The following is a 15,036-nucleotide window of genomic DNA, read 5'->3' on the forward strand; positions in this document are numbered from 1 at the left end:
GATATGTGGGAGTACTGTATATTGTATATATGAATTACTGTTATCTAAAACTCTTGTGAAGATAAGCTTAATAATTAGAAAAAAGAAAAAGATGGGATGTAGAATTTTTCCAAATTAATATGTATTCTATATCTAACCTTTAAACTCATCACCATATTCCATTTTACTATTAAGGGAACCTGACATTATATTGGGCTTCACTTTTCAGGAAGTTTTGGATAACAGAGTGGTTCAACAATGGCAGCAGAGGAATACTGGTGTGGGATGTTATTGACAGGGGACATATGGTTGACAGGGAGTTATACAGGGCAAGTGTTCAGGGTGCATGGGAATGTTTGGATATATTCATAGTGGAAACAATTAAAAACAACAGCTGGGGGGTGCTGGGTTCCTGGCCGGGGGGGGGGGCTCCATTGCAGTCCCTAGGGGAGCAGCGGCAGTCCCCCGGGTGCAACAGCAAGGACCAGGAAGGAATAAGGGTCCAACAGTGAGCCCCTGATACTAATGACTATGCTTGTGAGCCTGTGCACCTAAATAAGAACAAGGCCTAGAGCAGCAGTGTGCCTAAGAGTTCCCTCCTGAAGGCCTCTGTGTTGCTCAAATGTGGCCAGTCTCGAAGCCAAACTCAGCATGTAAATGCATTCCCTTCCCCCCAGCATGGGACATGACTCCTGGGGATAAGCCTCCTTGGTGACAAGGGTTCACTACCAAGTACCAGCTGATGACGTAACTAGAAAATGACCTTGAATAAAAGGTTCAATTCGGACCAGCAGAATATCCCTGTCTACATATAATAACAGGTGCTAAAAATGCTTTTTGACCTAAATCAAGGGGGAAATGGAAAGGACAAATGAGTTTATATGGCTATGAGTCTCTTAAAAAAGCTGGGAGGTTATCAGAGGGGTTGCCCTTATGCACACCTGAGCAGAGTCTCAGAGACAGCTAAAGTAGATACAACCCCAGGTATTGGTTCTTCTGAGGGCGACAGAGACCCACAGGTTTTATGGTCATGGCAGATGGAGTTCATTGCCATGTCAGTTGGCCCTTCTTTGGAATTGGTGTTTCTGCATGATGGAGCTGGACTCAGATGTGATCTCTTTTCACAAGCCTTTCCTGTTACTTTACCAGAATTGTAGTTGGTGCTGGGGTTTAAGATATATCTAGGGGATCTGAATCTCTGGACTGACCATATGATAGCCAGGCCCTGAACCTCAACAGACTTCAGCTCCTACACTCTGGTTTATTAGACTTACTCCACTCAGCTAACATGGAATTGAAGAATGTCAACCACTACACCATGGAGCCAAGAGTGCCTACAACTGAAAGCAGGAGGATTGCATCCAGCATCCATGTGGAATCTAAGCTCCCTCTTGACATAGATGTGGAATGGAATGGACACAACCAATCCAAGGTCCACAGGATGGAGGAATAGAGTAAGGATTAGAGTGGACTTACTGATATTCTATTCATGAACTGTTGTGGTTAGTAATTGAAGAAAATGTGGCATTGGTGTGGAAAAAGTGGCCATGGTGGCTGCTGAGTGCAGGGAATGGGAGGAAGAGATGAGATGTTGGAGGCGTTTTTGGGACTTGGAGTTGTCCTGGGTGGTGCTGGTAGGACAATTACCGGACATTGTAGATTCTTCCATGGCCCAGCAGATGGAACGTGGGAGAGTGTGGGCTATGATGTGGACCATTGACCATGAGGTGCAGTGATGCTCAGAGATGTATTCACCAAATGCAATGGATGTGTTGTGATGATGGGGGAGAGTGTTGCTGTGGGGGGGAGTGGGAGGGTGGAGGGGTGGGGGTGCATTGGGACCTCATATTTTTTGAGTGTAATATTTTTAAAAAATGAATTAAAAAAATAAAAAAAAGAAAGATAGTTCAGCTAAACTCAGACAGATAGCAGAACAGATAGAAAAAATCCAGCAAGGATTTAGGGATTTGAATTGCAGCACAAAAACACAAACATATTCATTATAGGCATCCAAGAGGGAGAAGAAAAGGAAAAGGGAACAGAAGGAGTGTTAGAGGATATAATAGCTAAAAAATTCCCAACTTTGTTTTAGAAACATGAACAAACATATATGTCCAGGAAGTGCAGGGCACCACAAAAAATATAAAACCTAACAGGCATATATTGGTCAAGTTGTCCAATGCTCAAGACAGAGAACACTGAAAGCAACAAAAGAAAAGAGATCCATAACATACAAGAGAAACTTGATAAGCTTAAGTGCTTATTTCTCATCTGAAACCATGGAGGCAAGAAGACAGTAGTATGACATAGTTAAGGTGCTAAAAGAAAAAAACAAAACAAAACTTCCAGCCAAGAATTTTCTATCCAGCAAAGCTGCATTCAGAAATGAAGGAGAGTTCAAAATATTCACAGGTAAACAGAAATGAAGAGAGCTTGTCAAAAAGAAACCCGCCCTTCAAGAAATGCTAAAGGAAGTTTTGCAGGTTGAAAGGAAAAATCAGGAAAGAGAGGGTTGTAAGAGAATTTTGGAACAAAGGTTACTCATAAGAACAACTAAAAAGATAAAAGAGAAATAAAAACAACATATGGCATACATGAACCTAAAGAAAATATGGCTAATGTAAGTAATACTTTGACAGTAATAACATTGAATGTTAATGGATTAAACTCTTCAGTCATGAGACACAGATTGGCAGAATGGATAAGGAAATACGACTCAACTATATGCTGTCTACAAGAAACCCAGGGATGCAAAGAGACTAAAAGTGAGTGGTTGAAAAAGAATTTTACATGCAAATAATAACCAAGAAAGGGAAGAAGTAGCTATACTAATATCGGACAAAATAGACATTAAGTGTAAAACTATTGTAAGAGACAAAGAAAGCCAATATACATTAGTAAAATGTGTAAATCTATCAAGAAGACAAGAAGAAGGAACAATCATAAGCATTTATGCAGCTCATCAGGGTGACTCAAAATACATGATGCTCACATTGAAAAAACTAAGAAGAGAAGTAGATGTCTCTACAATTAGAGTGGGATAATATAACACACCATTATCACCATTAGACAGAACATCTCAACAGAAAATCAATAAAGAAACAAAGACCTTGAATAATAATTAGAGGATCTGTACCTAATAGATATATTCAGAACATTACACCCAAGTACAATAGCATAAACGTTCTTCTCAAGTGCGCACACAACTTCACCAGGATAGACCACATGCTAAGCTACAAAACAACCCACAGTGAATTCAGAAAGACTGAAATTATACAAAGTAAGTTCTCTGACCACAATGGAATGAGGCTGGAAAGAAGTAAGGGGCACAGAAGCAGATTAGGCACAAAGAAATGGAAGGTAAACAACACACTCTTAGACAATTGGTGGGTCAAGGAGGAAATTGAAAACGAAATCAGTAACTGCCTTGAAAGGAAGGAAAATGATAGTACAATATATGAAAACCTATGGGATACAGCAAAAGCTGTGCCAAGAGGGAAATTCATAGCCACAAATGCCTGTATTAAAGAAGAGCTAAAATCAAAACCTAACTGCACACCTGGAGGAATTTGAAAAGTACAATAATCTAACCCCAAAGCAAGTAGAAAGAAGGAAATGACAAAGATTAGAGCAAAGCTAAATGAAATTGATTTAAGAAAGCAGTAGAAAAAATAAAGACAAAACCTGGTTCTTTGAGAAGATTAATATAATTGACAAACTAGCAAGACTAACAAAGAAAAAACTGAGAGGAGATGCAAATACATAAAATAAAAATGAGGAAGAAGATATCACCACCAACCCCACAGAAATAAAGATTATCATAAGAGGATACTTTGAAAAAATTTATGTCAATAAGATGGATAATTTAGAGGAAATAGACAAATTCCTAGAAACACACAAACAACCTATACTGACAAAAGAATAAATTGATGAAATCAACAGACCAATCACAAGTAATGAAATTGAATTTGTCATCAAAAACCTTTGAACTAAGAAGATTCCAGGACCAGAAAACTTCAAAGGTGAATTCTACCAAACATTCTGGAAAGAACTAACATCAAACCTGCTTGAACTCTTCCAAAAATAGAAGTGGAGGGAACATTGCCTAACTCATTGTATGGTGCCAACAGCACTTTAATACCAAAGCCAAACAAAGATGCCACAAGAAAGGAAAACTAAGGAAAAATCTCTCTAATGAAGCTAGATGCTAAAATCCTCAACAAAATACTTGCTAATCATATTCAACCACGCATCAAACAAATTATACACCTTGAGCAAGTGGGTTCCATCACTGGTATACAAGGATGGTTCAACATAAGAAATCAATCAATGTAATAAGCCACATAAAAGACTAAAAGAAATAAATCACATGATCACACCCATAGATGAAGAAAAAGCATTCAACAAATTCAGCATACTTTCCTGATAAAAACATTTTGAAAGATAGGAATAGAACATGATAAGGTTATGCAACATGCTAAAGGTTATATAAGAAAAATCCACAGGTAGCATCATATTCAAAGTTTGAATCCTAAAAGCTTTCCCTCTAAGATCTGGAAAGAGACAAGGATGCCCACTTTCACCACTCTTATTTAACATTGTGTTAGAAGTACTTGCTTGAGCACATAGACAAGAAAAATAAATAAAAGTCATACAAACTGGAAAGGAAGATTACACAGAAAGCCATGAAATATCTGCAAGAAAGCTTCTAGAGCTTATAAATAAGTTCAGTAAAGTGGCAGGTTATAAGATCAATGTGCAAAAGTCAGTAGTACATCTGTACACCAATAATGAGCAAAAAGAAGAGGAAATCAAGAAATAAATCCCATTTACAATAGCAACTAAAAGAATCAAATACCTAGGAATAAATCTAAGTAAAGAAATAAATGACTTGCATGCAGAACAGTATGCAACACTGCTAAAGGAAATCAAAGAAGACCTAAATAAAGAAAAGAATATTCCCTGTTCTTGGATAGGAAGAGTAAGCATCATTAAGCATCTTACCCAAACTGATTTACAGATTTAACACAATCCCAATAAAAATTACCACAGCTTTTTTAAAAACTGAATTGGAAAAGCTAACTATGAAATTTACATGGAGGGGCAAAAGGCTCAAAATAGCCAAAGACATATTGAAAAAGAAAAACAAAATTGGAGGAATCACACTACCTACTTTTAAACATATACAAAGCTACGTGGTCAAAACTGCATGATATTGGTATAAGGACTAAAATACTGACCAATGAAACTGAACTGAGAGTTCTGATATAGATCCTATTATGTATGGTCAACTGATATTCAGCAGTCACCAAATCCAATCAACTGGGAGAGAATGGCCTCTTCAACAAATGGTGCTTAGGGAACTGGATATCCATTTTCAAAAGAATGAGAGAGGAACACCATCTCACACCTTACACAAAAATTTACTCAAGATGGATTGAAGATTTAATATAAGAGCCAAGACCATGAAGATCTTGGAAGATAATGTAGGAAAGCATCTACAGGATCTTGTGTTAAGAAATGGTTTCATGAAATTTGCAACTAAAGCACAAAAAGAAAAAATAGGTAAATGGGACCTCCTCAAAATTAAAACCTTTTGCACCTCAAAGGAGTTTGTCAAGAAAGTGAAAAGACAGCCTACACAATGGGGGAAAATATTTTGTAAACATATTTCTGATAGGAGCCTAATATCTAGTATATATAAAGAAATCCTATACCTTAAAAATAAAAAGACAAAAAACCCATTTAAAAAATGGGCAAGTGATTTGAACAGACACTTCTCCAAAGAAGAAATAAAAATAGCTAAAAGCACCTGAAAAGATGATCAACATCATTAGCAATTAGGGAAAAGCAAATCAAAACTACATTGTGGTGCCATCTTATACCCATTAGACTGGCAGCCATTTAAAGACCAGAGAACTACAAGTGTGGACAGGATGTGGAGGAATGGGAACTCTCATGCACTGCTAGTGGGAATGTAGAATGCTTCAGCCATTGTGGAGGACAGTTTGGAGGTTGCTCCAAAAGCTGTCTATATATCTTCCATATGACTCAGTAATTCCACTGCTGGGTTTACACCCAGAAGAAGTGAAAGCAGAGACCCAACGGATATATGCACACCCATATTCATAGTGGCATTATTTGCTATTGATTCCAAAAGTAGGAATCAACCCAAATGCCCATCAACAGATGAATGGATAAACAAATTGTGGTATATACATACAATGGAATATTACTCAGCTGTAAGAAATAATGCAGTATTAACACACAAGATAACATGGATGAATTTTGAAGACCTTAAGTTGAGGGAAACAAGACAGGCAGTGAAGGACAAATATTACATGACCTCACTTATATGAATTAAGCAATTTGAGCAGACTCACAGAATTACAGTCTGGAAGATAGATTTACAGGAGACAGAAAGGGAGAAGAAGGTTGTGAGTAAATGACCATATGGGCAAAATCTATGATAATGCGGAAGTCTGTATTTTTTGCAGTGGCTGGGCGTGACAGTGATGCAGTAATGCTATTGGGTTGGGCAGCATTGGTCTGAGACAGGGGGAAGGCGGGTTGGACTCTCCATAGAACTGGAGGCATTAGGAATGCTCTGTTGGCTAATATAGCAGAGAAGACTTACTGGTTTAGGGTGCTGGATGTGGGGGGGGGCATGCGGGACAGGGCACATGTGGTGCAGGTGTCTAGGAGTGTGTAGTTTTCATCTTGCCATAGTATATTGGAACAGTGGGTGGAGATCCACATAATGAGTAGGAAGGTGTTGGACTCCCTTATGGGGAGTCCTGCTATGTTCTCAGAGATAGGGGCAGGAGTCTCTCAAGAGCAGAGTGAGTACCTAATAGGGGAGGACAGTCCAATATGTAAAGCCTTCAATGTTGTTACAAGTAACTATGAATCTTGTCCTTCAATGAGTTAATCTTGGTGATTATGATACATCCTGAGGGAGGGGCAAGGAGTAATAGAGTAGATGGGAAATGAGCCATTTGGGGGGAAATGGAATTGTTCCAAACGATCTTATAATGATGGATACAGACCATGTTAAATTTCATCAAAATTAATAAATGTGTATTGTCCAAAATGTAAATACAGTGTAAATCATTGACCATGGTTAGTAGCAATGTTTCAATATTTGTACATCAATTGTAACAAATATACCATTCACATATAAAATGTTATTATTAGGGAAAAGGGGAAAGGGAAAAGGGAAAAGGGAGAGGATGTTGGGTATATAGGAATTACCTATATTCTGTACATGACTTTTCTGTAACCTAAATCTTTTTTGAAGACAAAATGGAAAAAAAAAAATAAGACACTGGGGGATTAAATGCAAGAAATTGTCACTGAATATACAAGATAACAGATCTTACTATGATGAAAGACAATTTCAAAATTTTAATTATTTCAATTTTTTAAATTGTGTTTTATTTGTTATTTTTAAAACAATCATTACTTCATTTGCTTTTTGATTTTTTTTGCTATTTTGTTGGCTTCATTTTTGAAAATGTTTTGGATCACAGAAGGGTTACAACTCCAGGAGGGGAGGATCTTTGGTGCAGGATGTCAGAGATGAGGGGTGCATAGGAGGAGGTTCATTTGGGACATACCTATAAGGCATTTGAATATGTTAAAGCATTCATGGGGTTTTGTCATGGTAGGTGGAGATTCACACAATAACCAAAGGAATATTGAATTCCCATTCTGGGGAGCTCTGCCACATTCTCTAATAGGAGAGCAAGAATCCCCTGAGTACAGGGGCAGTGACTAGTGAAGACCATTGATGGGTCCTTGATAGTGATGACTGTTCTTATGAAACTTTAACTTTAAAATTGAAATTTAACCTATACTGTCAAGAGTTACCTCCTGAAAGCTTCCAAGTTGTTCAAATGTGGACTCGCTATAAGCCAAATTCAGTATATAAATGCATTTCCTTCCCCCAGTGTGGCACATGACTTCTGGGGATAAGCCTCCCTTGCCCTGAGGGATTATACCAAGCACCAACTAGCAATGCAACTTGTATTAATCAGTCAAAGGGATGCTGATATAAAATACCAGAAATTGGTTGGTTTTTATAAAGTGTATTTATTAGAGGTAGAAGCTTACCGTTCCCAGACCATTAAGCATAAGTCACTTTCCTCACTGAAGTCCTTTGCCACATGTTGGATCAAGATGGCTGCCAATATCTGCCAGGGTTCAGGCTTCCTCGGTTCCTCTCTTCCTGGGGTTCATTTCTTTCTGGGCTCAGTTTCTCTGTTTTCTCCAAAAGGTCAGCTGTAGACTATGAGACTCTCTAGGCTTTGCCTCTCTCCACAAGGCCAGATGTAGACTATTGGGCAAAACAGCTTGTATCTCTTCCCACAGCCTTCTCTTTTTTCTCACAACCAAACTCCTCTGTGTGTTTACTTCCCAGGGCTCCAGCTCAGGACTTCCGCATTAAAACTCCAACTCTGTCCTTTCCCATGCCTTTTATCTATAAGTACCTACCCTACTGACATGCCCCAATCAGTCAAAGTCCTAATCATAATTTAATCACACCCAGGTACAGAGCAGTTTACAAACATAATAATATCAAACTGCTATACAACTGGAAAAAGACCGTGACTAAAAGGGGGAAAGGGTAAAGAAAAATGAATTTATATGGCTAAGAGACTTCAAAGTGAGGTGCGAGTTCATTTCAGAGGTTATGCTTGTATGTATCTGCAGGATCTCATTTACTACCAAAGAAAACATTGCCTGAAATAAGAGGGCTCCTGAGGGTTCTGGAGACATCTAGACACTATAGGCAGGGCAGACAGACCAGGAGTTGGCACTCTGCCAGTGTCCCTAATTGAGAATTTATGCTCCCCAGTGTGACAGAGTTGGACTCATCTGTGGTTCCCCTAAACATTGCTTTTCTGCCCCTTTATTTGAACCTATAGTTAGTACTAGAATTGATAGCTGTATGTCTAAGAGACTTAAATCTTTGGGCTTTCCATGTGCTAGCTATGCCCTGAATCTCAACAGTGTTGCAACATATACTCTCTAGTTGATTGAACTTACCCAGGACAATGAACAAAGAGATATTGATGGACAATAACAATCCCAAGGAACAGAAAGAGTCTGCTAACTGCAAGCAAGATAGTCCCATCCATCTGCCCCATGAGATCTAAGCCTCCTTTCAATTAGAGGTGAAGTGGGCATTACCATACCAGGATCCTCAGGATTGGGGAATGAACATTTGACTAGAGCAGACTTATTGTTATTCTACTATAGACTTATTGAGATTCTAACAATGGAAGAACTGTTATCATTGATGTGGAGGCAGTGGCCACGGAAGTTTCTGAGGGGAGGGAGAGAGAAAAATATGTGTAATATGTGGGCATTTTCAAGAGTTGAGAATTTTCCTGAATGACATTGCAATGACTGATACAGTCCATTATATATCTTGTTATAATTTACAAAATTGTGGGAGTGAGAGTGTAAGGTACAATGTAAACTATAATTCGCTCTTAGTGGCAATGCTCCAAAATCTGTTCATCAATTGTAACAAATGTACCACACTAATGAAGAATGTTGTTAATGTGGGAGGGGAAGGGAGTAGGGCATAAAGGAATCCACCATATTTTTTATGTAACATTTAGGTAATCTAAGTAACTTAAAAAACAATAAAGTATATTTTTACAAAGTTACATAAGTAAATAAACATATAATTCTTTAAAAAAAATACTAGCATGGGATGATTGGCAGGCCAATGTAAGGAACAAAGTAAACATAAAATATGGAATGACACAAATGAAGCTAGAGAAGAAGGTAGATATGGACAACTTTTATTATGGTGAAAAATGTCATAGGTTATAACATGATGAATAGCATAGATTCATATTTTCTGTAGTATTTACTTTCATACCACATAAAATAATTTTGAAATATCAATTACCTCTTCATAAACTTTTATTGAAAATTTTCTTGAGTTAATTGTAAATTCACTTGCAGTTTAAACAAAAATATAGAGAAATGTCATGACCTCTTTAGCCACTTCCTTCAAATGGTAATACTTGGAAAAATTTTAATAGAATATTACAACTAGGATATTGACATTAATGCAATAAACCAATCCCACTTAGATTTCCAAAGTTTTACTTGTATTCACTTGAAAGTATATGTGTGCGTTTAGTTCTATATAATTGTGTCATCAGTATAGGTTTGTGTATCCACCAACTAGTCAAATTCCAGAGCACAAAGGATCCCGATGTTGTCCTTTAATAACCACCTCATCTACCTTCTACTTCATTTCACCTTCCTAAGCCCTAACACTTGTCAATCAATATATTCTCCATTTCTAAATTTTTATTTTGAAAATGTTATTTAAATTGTATCATCCATCATATCATTTTTTTAGGGGTTGGCTCTTCTTACTCTTCAGATTTCTCTAGAGATTCATCCAGGTCATTGTGTGTATAAACAGTTACTTTTTTGTTACTGCTGAGTAACATTCCATGGTATGTATGTACCACATTTTTATTATTTATTCATTGGAAGTCATATGGACTGTTTCCAGATATGTGCTATTAAGAATAAGGCTGGCTATTATGAACACTCATATATAGACTTTTGCATGACCTTAAGCTTGCATCACCCTGGGATAATTACCAGGAGTACATTTGCTGGGTCATATGGTAATTGATTTAGTTTTATGAAAAACTGCCAAAGTATTTTCTAGAGTGGATATATAATTTCACATCATTAACAGTAATGTGTGAGTGATCCAGTTTCTTCATATCTTTGCCACCATTTGGTGTTTTCACTAATTTTTATTTTACCTATTCAGATGGATTCTCATTGAGGTTTTAATTTGCATTTCCCTATATTGTAGATGTTAAGTGTCTTTTCATGTACTTATAGGTCATCAGTATATCTTCATTGTTAATGTATCTTTTCATCCATTCTGTACATTTTCTAATTGGATTTTTAAAAAATTTACATGCTTAGAGATTTTTCTGATGTCTTTCTGTTGCTGATTTTTAATTCAATTCCTTTATGATCAGAGATCACACGTTATATGATTTTACTTCTTTTAAATTTGTTGAAGTGTTGAAGTGTGTATTACGGTACAGAATATGGACTTTCTTGGTGAATATTCTTTTTTTAAAAAAATATGTTTTGTAGTTTCTGGTTGGAGTACCCTGTATATGACATAAATCCTGTTATTTTATCGTTTTGCTCAAATCATGAATATTACTTTCTAATAGCTTTATCATTTGCTGAGAGGGGGTTATTGAAGTCCCCAACAATATCTGTGGATTATCTATTTCTTTTTTCAGTTTTTTTTTCATGCATTTTGAGACTCTTGTTTAGTGTACACATTTGGGATCATTATATCTGCCTCCTGGCTTTATCCGTTTTAAAAGTTATTTAATTTTTGAACGTAACATTTTTTGTGATCTATTATCTTCAAAAAATACAATTAAAAAATTGATGGGGTGGGGGCATTGAGAGTGGGGTATATGGAAACTTCTTATGTTTTTTAATGTAACATTTTCTGTGATTAACTTTAAAAAAGGATAATTAAAAAATAAAATAAAATGAAATAAATAAATAAAAGTTATTTAATGTACCTATTTGTCCCTAGTAATTTTCTTTGTTCTGAATGTACTTTTTCAGATATTACTACAGCCACTTCCACTTTTTTTGTTAATGTTTGAATGTTATATCTTCTTCCATCCTTTTAAATTCAGTGTTCACGCATCATTGAATTTGAAGTGGGTTTATTATAAATATCATATAGTTGGGTAATGTTTTATTATCCACCCTGCCAATATCTTTTTTTGTCTGGTGTATTTCAACAATTTATGTTTAAAATAATTATTCATATATTTTCAAAAAACTAAAAACAGAAAACTTCCTCAACCAGACAAAGGGAATCTATGGAGAAACCACAATTAACATCATACTTAGCAATGAAAGACAGAAATAAACCCCTAAGATTAGGAACAGGACAAAGACAGACTGACTAACATTGTATTGGAAGTTTAGCCAGGGAAATTTTAGAAGAATTATTTTTACATCCAGATTAGACAGGAATAAAACTAAACTATCTTGATTTGACAATAGATAGCTCATAGTTAAATATCCTTAGAAATTCATTTAAAAACCTATACAGCAATGTTTTAGGATACCAGATCAATAGAAAAAAATCCTCTGTATTTCTAAATGCAAGCAATTAACAATCAGAAAGTGGAATTAAGAAAGCAAGTCCATTCACAACAACATAAAAAATAATAAAATGAGAATAAATTTAATAAAAGAAGTGCAAGGTTTGTAGCCTAAAAAATACAAAACATTATTGAAAAAAATAAATGGAAATATGATCCTGTACTCTTGAATCTGAAGACTAATATTATTCAAATTCCAATACTCTCCAAATTGATCTACAGATTCAGTGTACTCCCTATCAAAATCCCAGCTGCTGTGTTTGCAGAAATTGACATGTACATACTAAAATTAATTTAAAAATGCAAGGGACCAATAGCCAAAACAGTCTTGCAAAAGACAACAAAGTTGGCAAACTTACATATCCCAATTTCAAAGTTTATTACAATGTTACAGTAATCAAGTCAGTGTGGTACTGGTATATGTGATATACAAATAAATCAATCCTTATATTTATTGCCAAGCTATTTTTAACAAGGGTGCCAGTATAATTCAAGGGGGAAATAACTGACTTTTTAGCAAATGCTGCCAGGACAACTCAATATTACATGAAAAAATTGGTGTTGGAACCCTTACTTATACCACACAGAAAAATTAACTCCAAATGGCTCAGAGACCTAAATATAAGAACTAAAATTATGAAAATTTTAGAAGAAAACATAAAGTAAATATTTGTGATTTTTACTCAGCCTATGGTTTCTTAGATGTGACAGAAAGCCACAAGTAACAAAATAAAAAATACACTGCACTTTAGCAAATTAAAAAAACAAATGTCATGAACAATACCACCAAAGAATAAAAACTTTCTACAAAATGACTGAAAATAGAAAATATTTAAAGATCATACAACTTATAAAAGGATTATATTATATTATACTATAATATTATATTATATTATTTATATAAACTCTTAAAATTCAGAAATAAAAGGTAATTAACCCAAGTTAAAAAATATGGGCAAAGGTTCTGACTAGGCATTTCTCCAAAGAAAATATACAAATGGGCAATAAGCACATGGAAGTAAATTCAACCCTACCAAAATTTAATGATATATTCTATTTGTACCTTCAAGTCTTTCCCTTTTGTTGTCCTTAAGGACTTGTCTCAGCTATATGACATAAATATTTTCCTCTGATGTGCTCTTTAATCCTTGTCATTTTCTCAAGTGCATAAGTTTACTACCATCTCATGATTTACATGCTTAGATCTTCAGAAGATGAAAGCCATAGGAAGTGATTTGTTGTTTTTTTGATTGATTTTATAATGCCATACCACTTTGTAGTTGCTATACTTAGATCAGAATATCTATACTTCCCATTAAGCTTTTGAATCAAGAGGATTAATGTGATAGTAGAAAAAGATTTACCCTGAAGCAGAAATATATCAAACTAGAGCTATCCCCCAAGGCAAAGAAAATATGCTTATATTGAATAATCAAAGAAAAATTTAAAAAAATAAGTCTCTGTTAAAAAACAAGAAAGTGAAAAGTGCCTCAAGGAAAAATGATAGTTAATTCTACAAAACCAAGTAAATATGTTTCTATGGTGCCTTACTAAATCTGTCAATAAAATTATAGTGCCAGTTAATCTTGACTAAATAAGGAAATAATCTGACAGAAGCAGTGAATCAATAGAAAAATCCAGTTAACAACAATAGAGAAAGTATGAATGAGTTTCATGCTTCAAAAGAGAGCATTGGGAACCTATCCAATTTGGTTACTTCCATAAAATTCCCATTTCCATCAATTAAATATGTTATTGTGGAATCACTCAAACATAATCATTTTGTACCCATAATTGTAATCATGATCATTTGTATAAATAGCAGCATGTTGCTTTTCATTTCATTTGCATTCATGTAATAATTTTGCATATGGCTACTTATTTTAATCAAAGATTACCCACTGATAACTATGCTAAAATAACCAGATAGAATATATAGCTATCCTTTCTACTTAAATGAAATTTGTTGGCTTGTCCTGCTTTTTCCTTTGAGGTCACCTTCTTAATCTCTCAGATTAATCAATTAAAATTAAAGTCTTTGGCTCATACTTGGAGCAGAAAAGACAGATCAATATATTGTGGATTGGAAAAGACTTGCAGAAAATCTGCCACTTGAAGAGACAGACTATGACAAAACTTCAGGAAGTTGTAGCTTTCTTGGAGTAATTGAGCAGCTACAGGGATCACAGGCAATGCTAAGTGTTTTTGGTTTTAAGACACTGCTTTAAAAGGTACCTATAACTATACTCCTGCATATTTTCACTCAATACATATTTACGCATTTCCCAAATGCAAGCCACATCATACTGGCTTGATAGGATATTATAGGAATTCATGAACATTTTTAGTAATTTGGGTTGAGAAATGGTGGGTACAACAAAATCATATAACTAATTTTAATATAAAACTATTCAGCTTCTTAATATATGAAATGGTCTTTAATCTCCAAAGAAGAGGCATAATAGGCAGTGTTTTCCAGACTTATTTGGCCAATCTTTCCTTAAAGAAGCAAAACATGAGATGTCTAATGCCTAAAATACTAGTGTTTGTGTTAGATATGCCTGGATTTGTTTGAATGTATAGACTAAACATATGCCCTGCCAAATAAGGCATCCTAATTAGATTGCAAGGACTTTGGTTTAAGATATCAGCATGATAGCCTTTCTCTTCAAGTGAAAATAAATATATAAAGTGTGTTCTTTAATATTTTTACTTTATTAAAGTTTAGATATTTTTCAGTTGAAAGCCACTACATGATATAAAAAGTGGAAAATTGTAAGAATTTTTTAAAAGTTTTTATCTAATATATCAACAAAAGATGAGTTTCTGTAAACTTCTGGACATTAAAGATTTG

This window comes from Dasypus novemcinctus, chromosome 2 (assembly GCF_030445035.2).
Source record: "Dasypus novemcinctus isolate mDasNov1 chromosome 2, mDasNov1.1.hap2, whole genome shotgun sequence".
Lineage (NCBI taxonomy): Eukaryota > Metazoa > Chordata > Mammalia > Cingulata > Dasypodidae > Dasypus > Dasypus novemcinctus.